Source organism: Perognathus longimembris, chromosome 11 (genome assembly GCF_023159225.1).
Source record: "Perognathus longimembris pacificus isolate PPM17 chromosome 11, ASM2315922v1, whole genome shotgun sequence".
NCBI lineage: Eukaryota > Metazoa > Chordata > Mammalia > Rodentia > Heteromyidae > Perognathus > Perognathus longimembris.
Genome location: NC_063171.1, coordinates 32136716 through 32152684, shown reverse-complemented (window position 1 = coordinate 32152684; position 15969 = coordinate 32136716). Strand labels below are relative to the sequence as shown.

The 15969-nt window shown below is 37.8% G+C and overlaps 1 non-coding gene across 1 annotated transcript; it reads right to left on the bottom strand.

The window, feature by feature from the left end:
- Positions 1 to 5176: 5176 nt before the first annotated feature.
- On the bottom strand, positions 5177 to 5279 carry LOC125360332. The gene has a single exon (XR_007212721.1). It is a non-coding gene; the product is annotated as a U6 spliceosomal RNA (small nuclear RNA).
- Positions 5280 to 15969: the final 10690 nt, after the last annotated feature.

Genomic DNA, 15969 nt, shown 5'->3' with positions numbered 1-15969 from the left:
AGCCACAGTGCCGCTTCCGGCTTTTTTTTTTTTTCTATATATGTGGTGCTGAGGAATCGAACCCAGGGCTTCAGGTATATGAGGCGAGCACTTTACCACTAGGCCATATTCCCAGCCCCAGGAAGAGAGTTTATAAAAGAAAATCCTTACACATATTCCTTATTGAGAAACTATCTTATCAGGACCATTAATCTCTTATATAAATTACTATATACAACGTCCATTAAATTAGGGAACATTGTCCCCATTGTGCTCATTTCACAGGGAAAATTAGGTAGCAGAGTGTTTAAAAAATTCACTCAAATTCATGCAATTAGTGTGTCAGTTCTGGTCAGATCTGGCTACAAGTAACAGGAACCCAAAAGAACATTTCTGTAATTAAGGCAGGTTCCCCCCCGACCCCCAAGTAAAAATTCAGTTGTCTATTTAGAGATGGTTTAGTGGCTTTGCTTGTGGAGGTAGGACTTAGGCCTCATGCATCTCTGTACTTACTATGCAGCTTTCATTTTCTGCCCTTCTGCCAAGGTCCAAAATGGTTGTCCAGCCAGTTATCTTCTGAACAAGGAAGGAAGAAATGAAGAAAGGGAAAAGGGCACTTGTCATATGTCTTTGAGAAAGGTTTCTGGAAATTTCCATTGGGTATTCCATTTACACATTACATTCTACAATTGTATTGGGCCACCAGTGATAGAGAAAATGTAAGTTTTATTCTGGATGGCTTGGTTCTAGATAAATTTCCATGATAATGGGCCAACAAGAGATTGAGGAGATCTTGCTGTTGGGAAATCAGCTCATACTGTAAGTGTTATTTCACCTGATTGCATTGATTTCTTACTTCTCCTTGATTCACAATGATCATGTCTATGAATTGCTCCTCCACCACTGTTCACTTACTGCTGAGTCCCAGGACCAAAGGGAAAGATTGTGTATTAGCGTTTGAGAGAGGTAATATTACAGTGCAATAAGCAAGCACTTTGAAGGCAGTTAGCCTTAGCTTCAGATTTAGGCTTTAGAACTCATTGACTAAATACATTGGAGCAAGTTGCTTAAATCCTCTGACCTTGTATAGTCAGCTGAATGGTGAAATAAAATCCAATTTACAAGGCTACTGGAGAATAAAATGAAGCAGTATTTATCAATGTAATTGGCATATACAAGTTCACAACACATCTGTGTTTCTCTTTTCCCTGGTGACCTAGTTGTTGGAGGTGTTCAATGAGTCCAGAGACCATGAGTGTTGGGCATTTTCTGGTTGCTTAGGTAACATCCAATGTCCCTCCTCTGCCTTCTTAACAGCATTTCAGACTTTGCTTCCCTTCCTCCTTATGTACTACCCTTCAGAGTTTGGGGATACCTCTCCTCTTCCTTGACAAATCTAGGGGATGTCCCTGCAAAACTCTAGGGTCCATTTGGATTGCTGAACTGTCTTTTGTGGGGGCTGAGGGGGAGTATTTTATTTTTATATTCCTCAGGTTTTACCCTGGCATTAAAAATGTTGTTGTAATAATTGATTAGTTTATTAATGAGTCTTGGACAACAGTTTTGGGTGAACATTTACAAATACAGTTACCATAGAGCTCAGAGCTGTGCTTGCCATTACCATGAACAAGTCAGCAGTGTCACCAGGCAACCCAAGCCACTAAGATCAGGTGACTCTTGAGTTGTGTTCTAATGTGACAGCTGGGAACCCAGCTGTCTAGACTCACCTCATCACTGCTGCAGCATTCTTGATTGGCATCAAACACAGGAACAGAAGTGACTGTGTATGCTCTACCTCTTATGATCGAAGGCCATTCCAGTCTGAAGATTTAATTCTCCTCCTGAAAGAGAAGTGATGTCTCCCACATGGTCATTTTAGCTGTCTTTACTCTGCTTCAGGGCTTCACAGAACTCAGGATCTTGTTTTTGAAGAGGCTTTTGAACTTCCCAAAGCCATGCTTGGTTCAAAGAATCTCACCTTAATTTGCCATTCTAAAAGGTCTATATTCTAGAAGTGGATCTGCTTTAGATTTGCAATAAGAGAAAGGAAGAAAAGAAAAGGAAGAAGGAGGGAAGGAAGAAAGGAAGGAAGGAAGGAAGGAAGAAAGGAAGGAATGAAGGAAGGAAGGAAGGAAGGGAGGGAAGGCAGAGAAGGAAACAAATCCCCTAGTCTTCTTTTCTTCTTCATCCCTACCTCTATATTAAGCATGAATCCTTTTCCTTTGCTGTTTCTGAGGTTGCTTTTCATATATATATTTGATCATCCAAAATGTAACAGTCCTAGACTGGCTTTTTGCTGAGTCTTTTAGTAGATTCATAGATCACTTTTTTTTTTTAACACTTAGTATTCCATTGTCCGGAATCACCACAGTTTATTTATAAATTAGACTGGTGAAGGTCATCTTGGTTGGTTCTAAGCTTTGGAAATCATAAATAAAATTAACATGAATGTCTATACACAGGTTTATATGTGGCTATAAAATTCTAACTAATTTGAGTAAATACTAATAAGCAGGATTATTGAATCACATAGTAAGAATGGAAGCTCTCATTGCTGCATAGTCTTATCAGCATTTAGTATTGTCATTGTTTGTTTGTTTGCTGCATGTTCTTATCAGCATTTAGTATTGTCAGTGTTCTGTTAGGACATATCTCATGGTTTTAGTTCTCAACCCCCAATCACATGACGTTGAATATCTTTTCATATGTCTATATGGTACATCTTCTCTTGTGAGGTGAGTCTTCTGCTTAGATCTTTTGTACATCTTAAAAATCTAGTTGGTGATTTTCTCTTTCTTAAATTTCAAGTGTGTGTGTGTGTGTGTGTGTGTGTGTGTGTGTGTGTGTGTGTGCTCGCGCACATGTATGTATTTTGGATAACAGCTTTTCCAGAGAAATCTCTTGTAAGTATGTTTACCCGGTTTTTTCCTTTCGTGCTCTTGACAGTGCCTTTTACAGAGACCAAGTTTTTTATTTTAATGAAGTATGACTTATTATTTCTTTCATGGACTTCACCTTTGGTGATATATTTTAAAAGTTACTGCCATATTTAAAGGCATCTTTTCTCCCATGTTACCTTCTAGGGTTTTCACATCCATGCAAATGATTCATGTTAAGTTTAAAGTTCATAAAAGAATTTTCACGAAAAGAGTGATGTATGCTCTGTGATGAGATGATTTTTTGTTTGTTTTGGCATGTGAGTTTTAAATTTTTTGTGTCATTTATTGAAAATATTATCTTTTGTTTTACTGTATTATTATTGCCTCTTTGTCAGAGACCAAATGACTACATTTATTTGTGACTGTTTCTGGGCCATCTATTCTGTTCCATGAACGTATTTTCCTGTGTTTGGGCGAGTGCTGCATTGCCTTTATTACTGTAGTTTTGTAGGAAGCCTTTTAGTCCAGTAGTATCAGTCTTTTCATTTGTTCCATCTTCTACACTGACCTTGTTCTGAATCTTTAGCAATTGCCTGTAAAGTTTAGAATCAGTTTATTGATGTCTACAAAATAATTTGCTGGTGTTTCATTTAGGATTATGTTGAATCTGTAGGTCAATTTGGGAAGAATGGACACTTTAACAATACTGAATCTTACCAAGAGCACAGAACTTATTTAGTCTCAATTTATTTAGTTCTTCTTTGATTTATTTCATCAGAGTTTTATTGTATTTTTAAAAAAATAGAACTTGGACATATTTCTTAGATTTATACATAGTTATTTCATTTTATGGGATGCTAATGTAAATGCCAGTGTTTTAAATTTTCCACTTCCTTGTTTATTTCTGGTATTTAGGAAAGTGATCAACTCTTTATTAGCTTTGTAACCTGCAACCTTACATACTCCGTTTTTGTCCCTTTTCTTTATATTTTTCTACATTGTCAATCATGTATGTCATCTTCAAAGGCAGTTATAATTCTTCCTTCCTAGCATCTATAGCTTTTATTGTTGTTGTTTTTTTTTGTGTTACTGTATTAGCTAGGATTTCTAACACAATATGAACAGAATATTGAGAGGAGGCCTCTAGGCTTATTCCTGATCCTACTAGGCTTCTAGTTGTTCACTACTGAGAATAAGCCGGGTACAAGTGACTCACGCTTGTAATCCTAACTATTCAGGAGGCTGAGATCTGAGGATCATGGCTCATAGCCAGCCCAGACAGGAAAATCCACTCCTATTAAACAGGGGGAAATGATGTTAGCTGTTTTTTTTTTTTTTTTAAATATTTCTTATCAAGTTGTCAAATTTCCCTTATATTCCTAGTATCTTATTTTTTTCATATCATGAATGTGTTTATTTGTCAAATGTGCTTTCTGTATCTATTGATATCATCATATGATATTCTTTCCTTTAGCCTGCTGATGTGATGGATTATATTAACTGATTTTCAAATGTTGCATTTCTGAAATAATTCCCACTTTATTTTTTGTTGTATAATTGTTTTTATACATTATTGGATTCAAGTTGCTAATACTTGGTCGATGTTTTTTGCTCTATATTTATGAGAGATATTGGTTTGAGATTTCTTGCATTGTCTTTGTCTGCTTTCGATATTCGGGTAATACTGGACTCAGAAAAAGTGTACCTTCATTTTTTGTAGTCTAGCAAGTGTTTTAGAGATTGGTATGGCTTGTTTGTCAGAAGTATATTTGGTAGAGTTCATGAGTGAATTCATCTGGGACTGGCACTGTTTTAAAGGTATTAATTATTGGCTCCATTTCTTTAATATATACAAGCTTACAGGGGTCATTTCATTTCTTTGTGGGTTTTTTTTGTTGTTGTTGTTTTGTTTTGTTTTGGTTGTGGAGCTTGAACTCAGAGCCTAGGCTCTGTTCCTAAGCTTTTTTGCTTAAGACTAGCACTCTACCCACTTTGAGTCATAGCTCCACTTCTGGTTTTATAGTGGTTAATTAGAGATAAGAGTCTCATGGACTTTTCTACCTGGGCTGGCTTTAAACTTTGATCCTCAGATCTCAGCCTCCTGACTAGCTAGGATTACAGACATGAGCTACCAGCCCCTGGCTCAATCTATGTATTTTAATTGGTATATTTAGATCATTGATGTTTACAGTGATCATTGATATAGTTATATTAATATTGTATTTGTCTGATTTGTAAATGTTTCCTATTCATTGCCCTTGTGTTTGTTCCTATTTTTATTTTTCACTCTTTTTCTGCCATTTGTATTTTTCATAAACAAATATGGAATGTTTTTTATAAATTTACATGTCATTCTTGCAGCAGGGCTATGCTGGTCTTCTCTGTATTATTCCAATTTTAGTATATGTGCTGCCAAAGCACACATCCATTTGCAGTTTTAACTGAGTATTTTATATGGCTCTTTTCTCCTCTTCTTAGAATATCAATCATATTTCCCTTAAAAGATGGTTTATGGTTTTATAGTTTGCAATAAACATGTACAACTAATCCAATTCTGCATTCAAATAACTCTGCACCGCTATACGACTAATCCAATTCTATCTCCAAATAACATACACTGCTTCCCAGTAGTGTAGTCACAGCAGTATAGGGTTATAGTAACGAAATATCACTAATTAGTTTCTCCCATCTTTTGTATCCATGCTGCCATTCATCTTACTTACACATAAACTGTAATTATCAAATACATTGTTGTTGTTATTACTTTGGGTAACTTATCTGCTATGTCAATTAGAATAAGAAAAAATTAAAAATATTTTTATTCCTTTATGTAGATCCAAGTTTCTGACATACTTCATTTTCTTTTCTGCTGCAAACCTCTTGTAATCTATCTTATGAGGCAGATCTACTGGCCCAGATTTCCTCAGTTTTTGTTTTTATGAGAAAGTAATCATTTTTTCTTCATTTTGGAAGGATAATTCCATGTGACAAAGAAGCGGTATTTTTCTGTCAACACTTTAAAATTTCTCTCTATTCTTGTCTTGCTAGTATGTTTTCAGAAGGGAAGTCAAGTGTAATTCTCATCACAGGTGTTTTCTTCCTTCTGGTTTCTTTCAAGATATTTTTTGTTAACTTTGAATTTCTATGGGTTGATTTTGTTGCACCAAAGGGTAAATATTTTGGATATTTACCCTCCTTGGTGTTCATTGAAGTTCTTGGAGCTGTGGTTTAGTGCCTGATATTACTTTGGGGAATTTCTCTGCCATTATTGCTCCAAATAGTGCATCTGGTTCTTTTTTCCTCTTTCTGTTCCTTTTGACATTTCTGTTATACATGTTGTAGTTGTCTCACAGTTATTGAACACTGTTTCATGTTTCCAGTCTCTTTTCTTTTTGCTGTGATGTTTTGAGAGTTTTTGACATGATTACAAGCTCAGAGATTCTTCAATTGTATCCAGTCTAATAAAATCATCAAAGGGATTCTGTATTTTTGTTACAAAGCTTTTGATTTAAAGGTCTTGATCTGTAGCATTGATATCCCTTCTTAGTTTTCATGCTTGCTCCCCAATTTTCTCTTTATTATGTCTACTTTCCCAATATAATCTCAGCATATTTATCATAATTAAAAAAATAAATTCCTATTCTGACTTGAGTGTCGGTCGTTCATGCCTATAATTTTAGCGACAGAGGAAGCTGAGATCTGAGGATCATGGTTCAAAACTAGCCAGGGCAGGAAAGTCTGTGAAATCCTATCCCCAATTAACCACACAAAAGCCAGAGGTAGAAATGTGACTCAAGAGGTAGAACACTGGCCATAAGCACAAAAACTCAGGAACAGTGCCTCAACCCTAAATTCAAGCCTCAGGACCCTCCCTCCTCCCCCCCCCCCAAATTCCTGTTCTGATAATTCCACAATCCTGCCATACTGCCATATCTGAAGCTAGCTCTGATGCTTGTTGAGTTTATGTTTACTTCTTCAACTTGTGGTGTTTCTTTTTTTGGTACTGTTAGTAATTTTTCTGTGATACTAAGATGTGATAAACTAGAACTGGTAAGAGAAACTGCAGTAACTAAATCTTCATAACTTATTAGTGAAGTGTTCAGGTGTGTTTTCTTTCCTCATGTGGTACAGAATAGCTGATAAGGGCTAGAGTTGGGTCTTTCAATTCTCCCAGGTAAGTTGGGCTCTATTTAAAGCCCTACTGGTTAGGCTCTTGTAAACTATTTGCAGTCAGGCCCCATTAAAAAGAATGGATTGCTCTAGTACATTTCAGAAGGTGATTTTTCCCTGAAATAAGCATGGATTTTTTTTTCTTGTCTTCAACCTGGTAGAGCTGTTATAAGTGGAGGGCTGTATAGTCATGGGCTATATAAGGCGCATGAAAGCATTTGTTCTGGTCTTGCCAAGACAATCACACATGAGACTCAAAATTCAATAAATCTGGGAGCCTTTGACATAGCAGGATAACTAGCAATACCAGCTAACATCACACATCAGATGGTGCTTGAAGAAAGGTTTCTCACTCCTGTATTAGTGTATCTCTATGAGTTATACTGTTAATTAATTAATTAATGTCTCAGATGGTTCTACTCTGATTCTCTAGAAATTCATCAGTTATGGATCTGGTTTTCTTACCACATCACTGCTCCCCAGAGGTGTTTCAACTTGAGACTGTCTGCTCTGATAAAGTGTGAATTTTTTTTGTTATTTGCTACATATTTCTACAAAGTTAAGGTCAGTAGTTTCCCTTATGGATTTACTTCTGTGATGAGTCTAAGAACTGTCCATTTTTAAAGTTTCTTCAGCTTTTTACTTGTTAGGATCGAGTGATGACTACCAGGTCCTGTGGAATGAATGTTGTTATCTCAGTTTCAAAAATAAGGGAATAGGCTGAGAAAGATAAAGGGTTTATTCAAGGTCATGTGGCTTGGGAGTGGCAGATCTTACATCCCCAAGGTGGTTGTTCCCTTCCACAGCACTGCTGTTTCTGTTCACAGATAGTATTATAGGATTATGCTTCATTTGACCAGATTTGTACCTTTACTTCCTTTGATACTCTTGAAATTAAAGCTTAGGTGTTTGGGTGGGTTTTATAAATTAGTAGGTTGCCTAGGAAATATAGATCTTGATCATTAGGTGCACTATTACCTAATTCCTTTTTACACTATGATCTTTGCTTTTCTTTAGGGAAAGAAAAAAAGAATAAAATGCAAAGTATGTCCATTTTCTTACTTACTATCAACTCTAGCAAAATGATTTAGAATGGAATAATTTACAAGAGAGCCAAAATGTAACTGGAGGAAAACACATGATTCTCATTGGGTTGAGAAGAATGAAAATTATCTTAGTCCATAAACAAGAGTCATGGTTGCATCATCACTCTTGTTTACAAGCAACCTGAACCTTGTTTTTTTTTTTACCTATTGGATTATTACTTTCTCTTTGTAGAGTTATCTTTAAGTAACTGTACAAAGGAGTTTCCATTCAATAAAACAGTTTATGAATAAAATGCATTTTAATCAATGTCAGCTCATCATTCTCCCTCATGACTCCAACTCCACCACTCTCCTCAGTTTTCATAATTTTGTAGGATATTCAACTAAATTTTATGACAGCCTTCTCCTTCTTCCTCTCTTCATTTTAATCATTCTCTTAGGTTTGTGTCACCATTCAATTAAAAAAAGTCCACCAACTGTTACTGAACACCTTCCTGGTCAAAGAAAGTTAAGGGAAGGATGTAAGAGGAATATAATGGAGCCAGTCAGCTGTGTATTTGTGGAGAATGGAGGCAGTTTCTGGAGGTAGTCTGTAACTGTCAAGAGTTTACATTGGAGTCACTTCTGACCTGCAAAATGGCTGAGACATCTCACAGGCTCTGCATTGGCTTCTACATTCTGAAGCAAATCTTCAATTTCCTAATGTCTTTGGCTCCTGTTCAGCTGACCACAGTTTTCTGTTGGTCCAGGAGACTCTAATTCCATTTGGTTATAAACTCTGGTTTCATTTACCATCTTTCTGTTGAGGTCACTACTTCCTACAGACAGGCTCATTCTGAACAAATGATCAGGGAATCCCCTCTTCCTCTAATTTCACAAATGACCTCATCAAGACTCATTCCACCTTAAATCCAATGATGAAGGAATGCCCCAATATCTCTGTGCTAACCTACATATGAAAGATAGTCCTTGAGCATATGAAATGTAAGACTTCTTACTCCTATTCCCAGCAGCATGCCTAGCAGCTTTACTTGCGTTTGTTTACCTGAATCCTGCTCTGGTCAGGATCAATTCAGGATCAGAACATTTCTGTCTATATCTGCAGTGAGTTGACTCAATTATGCAGCAGGGGATGTCAGATTTCAAGACACAAAGCAGGAAGACTGAGAAAACAGTGGATGCACTTGCCAGAGAGAGCCTACTATAAGAAGTGTTTTATCCATGTGGTACTAATGGAGACTTAGGAAATATTTCAAGTACGGTAGGGGATGTGTCCTTGGGTTTGAATTCCATTGTCAGAAACTTCTGTTTAATAACATTTTGAAGGAGTGGCTTAGTTAACTGGACAGTCTCCAATGGACCTGGGAAGTGGGAACTGAGCTGCCAAACCCTACCAGAAGCAGCCACACTTGCGACAGCACATCTAGCAGTCATATGTTGTCTATGGGTCCTTATAGAGGATCTATTGTGAACAGATAGGTGTTCCATAGTGAAAGAAGTAATTCTCAAGACCAGTAGTTCTCCACTGGGAGAATTTTGTTCCCCAGGGTATATTTGGTAATTAGCTCTGTTATTTGGCTTCCTTTAAGAGTAAGCTTTGGTTAATTTTCCTTACTCCTAGTAAGTTCTTGATATCCTAAACTGGGCATAAGGGTGGCTAAATAGCCACAGATGAGAACAAGAAAGCTATAAAACCCTATAGATGGGAATGAAGAGAGGGCAATGGGGGTACACAGTAGAAAAGAGCACAATAAAACTCTTACTGTGGGGGCTGGGAATGTGGCTTAGTGGTAGAGTGCCTGCTTAGCATGCCTGAAGCCCTGGGTTTGACTCCTCAGCACCACATAAACAGAAAAGGCTGGAAGTGGTGCTATGGCTCAAGTGCTAGAGTGCTAGCCTTGAGCAGAAGGAAGCCAGGGACAGTGCTCAGACCCTAAATTCAAGCCACAGGACTGGCAAAAAAACAACAACAAAAAAACCCTATATAAAAACATTGTGATTCATTCTTTCCACCCATCAAAAAAGTGCTGAGGATCTACTAGTGCCAAGCACTGTGCAGAGAACTGAGTAGAAAGAGAAACTTTAGGGAAGAGGGTTGTACTACCACGAGTAGTCAGTCACTAGAGAAAAGCATCACTTTCACCTGGGAACTTGTTCGAAATGTGATGTTCTTGGCTTTATCTCAGGACTCCTGAATCAAAACATAACAGCCCTCCAGCAGGTAGTGTTTTGTAATGACCTTAAAATTATTGACATGGACAAATAACAGTAGATTTCACAAACAATGCAGCAGCTTTTCCTTCCTTCTTTCATTTTTTTTTCCTCTTCCTTTGGTTTGTTTTATGAGAGTGGGTCTCCTTATGTAGCCCAAGTTTGGCCTTGACCTCAGGTTCGCCTGCTTCAGTCTCTCCAGTACTGGGATTTCAGGTGCGACTGTATACCATGCTTGAGCTTGAAGGAGCACTTTTTTTTCCTGAATAAATCATGTTTGTTTCTTTTAAGGCACAATAAGAAAGGATTCAGGGCAAAAAGCTTAAATCTGCTCATACTGTACACAGTGTCACCAGCAGACCTTCTCTGACAGGCTACTGACTTAAAGGTCAAATAATCTACTATGTTAAGTGTCAGAGTCTCCTTGGGGTTAACCTCTGTCTGGTTTCATCCTTGTGGATTCTGTCACCTAGTTGATATTCAATAAATTGTTGGAATGTACAAACCAAGTAGGACCAAAAAGAGACTTTTATCTGAGCCATTGTTTGAGTCCTCTTTTCTGATCTACCCTGAGGTGAAAAGAGAGGAGAATTCTGTTCTAATATTGAGAAGTTTTACGGAACACTTGGAAGTATGGTGCACGGTAAACAGTGCTTCAGCATGCAAAAAAACCCAGAAAAAACAAAATCCTAAAGCCTACAAAATAGAATAAAGAACCACTCCAATTCCCACATAACTCACCTCTGCTTCCTCCAGCTTCCATATCAACAGCTGTGTGTGTTCAGGAATGGATGGAGTACCTCTGCTAGGATCAGTTAAAATCTCTGACTGACCCCTGCAGGGAGCCTGGGACAGAAGCTCTGGCTCTTCTTTGCACCATGTTGACACTAAAAAGAAAACCATCAGCATTATTGTATATGACCGACAGATAGTCAGTGTAATGAGTCTCTCAAGGCAGTGATGGGCATGCCAAGGCTAGCTGTGACTAGCCCACATCCCAAAAGCACAAGGTTCTTTCTCAGACCAGACACCAGACTTTAATTCCTCCTGTACCATGCATTATTGTGCTGTTCTTATGGCTTCAGAAAGCTGTGATAATTAAAAGAGTTTATGTTTGCCACTTTCAAGAATCTCTCTTGGAATTTAAGTGATTCAGGCACCCAAGTTTTACAAAGAAGAAAATAACCTCATTGTTATCTGCTCTGTTAAAGCCCTCAAATGTTCAGCTTATTGTTATTTTTTTTAATCTGGCAAGAATAAATTTATCTGTAAATTTTAATCTTTTCCATGAGGAATTCTTATGGGATAATAAAAATTACTTAATTTAGGCAGCCAAGAAATGGCCACTGTTCTCCTATCTTCTCCTTTTGGGGGAGTGTGGGTGGGAAGGAGAGAATATTACAGTCAAAGGCTAGTATTCTCACAAGCAGCAAAACTCTGAAGCATTGGGCAGAAGAGAGGCTCAAGTGATAACAATATCCTTCTCATAACTCTCACTAGAAAATAAAAAACACTTTTGGTGGAGACTACTTGTTCTCCTCCATCATTCATCTCCTTTCCTCCATTTATTTATCTTACAGTTTCTTCAAATTTTACTTGTACTCATTTGCATTTGCTTGTGTTAAATACAGAACAACTTAGCCACTCTAAGAATCTAAGTTACCCTCCTAATTACTTTCACTTTCCTTGCAAGCCACCATTCTTGTATAGTTCGGTCATTTCTGTTACATAAAAGAATTGCTAGGTGCCAGTGGCTGGTGCCATAATCATATCTATTCAAGAGGGTGAGATCTGAGAATGAAAGCTCAAAGCCAGCCTGGGCAGACAAATCCAAGAGACTCTTATCTCCACTGAATCAGCAGAAAGCCAGAAGTAGAGATGTGGCTCACGTGGCAGAGCATCAGTCATGTGAAAAAGCTGAGTGATACCTTATATATGGTGTATTCACATCCACATCTGAGGGAGGACTGGAGGAGGGCACAGAATCAGAGGGAAAAAAGGGTGAAAATGTGCAGCTGTGGAGCACATTGACTGCATCGAACATTGATGAAAATCATCCATGCAAGTTGTGGGTGGAGATGGGAGAGAGAGAAGAGAATGACACTGTGAGAAAGGAAATGCACTCATGTCCTGTACATAAAGAAAACCCTGCTGTATATTACCTCTAAAACAACAATAAAGTAAATTGGGGAAAAAAGCTGAGTGAGAGCAAGAGACCCTGAGTTCAAGCCCTAGTACTAGGACAAATATATAAAAAGGTTATAACCATATAGTATGTAACTATTTAAAACTGGCTTTAAAAAACCCACCATAATTCCTTCGAGAGTCATCCAAGTTCTCACTTGTATCAGTAATTTGTTTTGCTGTTGATTATGGTTACATGGCTTGATACTACAATTTAGCCATTCATGGGTTGAAATGTTCAGTTGTTTCCATGTTTTGACCATGAACATTTGTGAGCAGGGTGTTGAGGAGCGTCAAGTATGCCTTTCTCTGGGACAAATGCCTAATAGTGAGATTTCTGGGCTGTATGATAATTGCATGATTAATTTTATAAGAACCTACAAAATTGATTTCCAGAGTGGTTTTACTATTTTATGTTTTTATTGGCAATGTAAGAATGATCCAATTTCTCTATATCTTCACCAGTGGTTAAGGTTGTAGCCTTGTTTTTTTTTTTTTTTTTTTTTTTTTTTTTTTTTTTTTTTTGTTCCATTCAGATAATTATGCTCTGACAGCTCTTCCTGGTGGTTTTATTTCACATTTCACTAATGGCTAATGATGAAAAACATCTTTTTACATGCTTCTTTGCTATCTGGATATCTTTGTCAAGAATATATCTGTACACAGCTTTCATTCATTTGCTAATTATATTGCCTGTTTCTGAGATAAGAAAAGAGGATTTCATTAATTCATTATCAAAAAATGATTTAAATTGAAAACAATGATTTCTGAAATTATATATTCTACACACTGGTCCTTTGTCAGACATGTGATTTCTAATTCCCTTTTTTTTTGTGGCGACAGAATTCTATGGGTTTAAGAAGAGTACATAGTTATCTAACTAGAGGCTATTTATCTGAACTTGGCTATTTATCTGACCTGAGCTAAATGTGGCCATGTAGCACATTTCAAACCACTTTCAAGAGAGTGGATATGATACATGCAAAGTCACAAGGCATCAAATGTTCTGAATGTCCATCTTCTTCTTCCTGCAACAACAGCTTTGAAGCCAGCTAGTTTCAACAATACATGTGAAGACGGTGATCTAGGGGAACAGGCAACTATTAAGGAACAAGTAGCAAATGCTTCATGCTTGTGGGCCTTAGGATCTCTAGAAATTATTCAACTCTGCCATGATAGCCTAAAAGTAGCCATGTACTATAAGTGAGTAAATAGACCTGGCTGTGTTTATATAAAGCTATTTGAAGAGATAGGTGGTCAACTTTTTTGGGTATGGTTTGCTGATCCCTAAGGCAAAGCCACACGATATCAGGGATTGGGTTCTAGAAGAGTCACGTGGGGCAAATCAACTACATCAACATGGAATGGACTGATTTGTAAGAAGGAAACAAATGTCTGCTTTTCCAAATCACTTTAATTCAGTAGACTTTTTGCTTTAGCAGTGCAGCCTGTGCCTACACAGAAAGAAGCTGGTATGCATTGGGCTCAATATTGTGTTCAAAGGTAATTTGCAGTATGCTGGGAGAAGCTAATCTCTAGACAGTGGGTTGGGGGTGGGTGACACCAAGTTGTAAAGAATGTGTTCTGGAGCCAGAATAGTGCTGAGCATGGAGAGAAAAAGAGAAAGACTTGATAAGTGCCTAATACATGCCAGACAGTTTTTCTTAATATCTCTCTGAAGGTTCAAAGAACGCTATGAAGTATGTCATTATATTTCCATTTTAGAAATGAATAGAAAACCTGAGTCCCTGAAAAATTATTTCACTTTCCCAGTCACATAGATAAATTTGAACCCTTGAAAAGAATCCACTCAAGATTTATTCATTATTGCCATTCAGAGCATGACCTGATGCCCCTCCCTCTGGGGCACAGCAGGCCCCTCCTTCTGCCCTAGCTTCAGGGGTCATCAACAGAGTTATTTAAGAAATCTCAATGAGCACTTACTAAGTGATTTCCATCTGCCTAGACTCAGAAGCAGGACCAGGGATGTTCAGGGAATGAGGGAAATAACATGACTTTTAAATGAAACCCCCCCCCCTCATTTTTGTCAATGTAGTTAAGTTATCTACACTCCTCCCCTTTCAGGGTTTGAGTGGGGAATCAGAAAGGACCACCCTGCCCTTGCCTAGTCATAACGTTCAACATTAGGTAGAGCAGGGCGAATGTGGCTGGCTCACCACGGTAATTCTCACTATTGAGGAGGCTGAGATCTGAAGATCTTAGTTCAAAGCCAGCCTGGGCAGGAAAGTCCACTTAAAGTCCACTTTGAGTCACAGCTCCATTTCTGGTTGTGGAGCTGTGGCTCAAAGTGATAGATTTCTAAACTTGAGCAAGAAAGCTCAGAGACAGCACCCTGGCCTTGAATACAAGCACCACTACTGGACAAAAACAAAAACAAACAAGCTTCTTCATTCAGTAAACCCATAGAAGCTTAGAGGGGCCATTCCCAAGGAGAATAAAAAAGAAATCCTCCTATCATGCTACTTGTTTATCTGCTTCTGTGAAATTGCAGGTCCCCTTTCTTTTCCTTGAGATAATACTCACCAGCGAATACTTTTCCTCTTGGAGAAGCTTGCATAAACTCATCTCCTTAATTATCTGATGCTATTTTTGTTGTTCAGTCTTGGTGATGGCCTAGGTAGGATCAGTCTTCTCCTTTGAGAGCTCATTCTCTAGGTAACACTGCATCGCAGAGCTCTATGTCCCTTCCTGACCTGCGGTTCGGGGTCTCAACTCCTGGCTTGTGCTTCAGATTTTTGTTTGTTGGTAGCATATATGTTCATCTTTTTCTGGTTGTCCTTTTGTCTGCTTTGAGATTTGTACCTATTTGGAAGAGAAGAGATTTTTGATATAAATTGGTCAGATTTGCATTTTACATTTATGCTTGACCTGTGGTTAAAGAAAAATTGAGTTCAAGGCTCTAGGCTAAAATATTTAATTTGAAGTCATTTTCTTTATTTTTTTTAAAATAATCATTACTTATTTATTGTCAAAGTGATGTGCAGAGGGGTTACAGTTTCACACGTTAGGCCATGGGTACATTTCTTGTACTATTTGTTACCTCCTCTTTCATTCCCCCTCCCCACTCCCCTTTCCCTCTCCCCCCATGAGTTGTTCAGTTGGTTTACACCAAATGGTTTTGCAAGTATTGCTTTTGGAGTTGTTTGTCTTTTTATCCTTTGTCTCTCAATTTTGATATTCCCTTTCACTTCCCTAGTTCTAATACCAGTACATACAGTATCCAGGGTACTCAGATGAGATGCAGTGATAGCGTGGGGACAACCACAGGAAGGGGATACAAGAACATCATCAATAGTAGAAGCGTAGCTTCTTTTCTTGATGATCCTCTTGTATCCCCTTCCTGTGGTTGTATCTACACTATCTCTGTAATCTTATCTGAGTATATTGGAAACCGTGTATACTGGTATTAGAACTAGGAAATTGAAAGGGAATACCAAAATCGAGAGACACAGGGTAAAAAAAGACAAACAACTACAAAA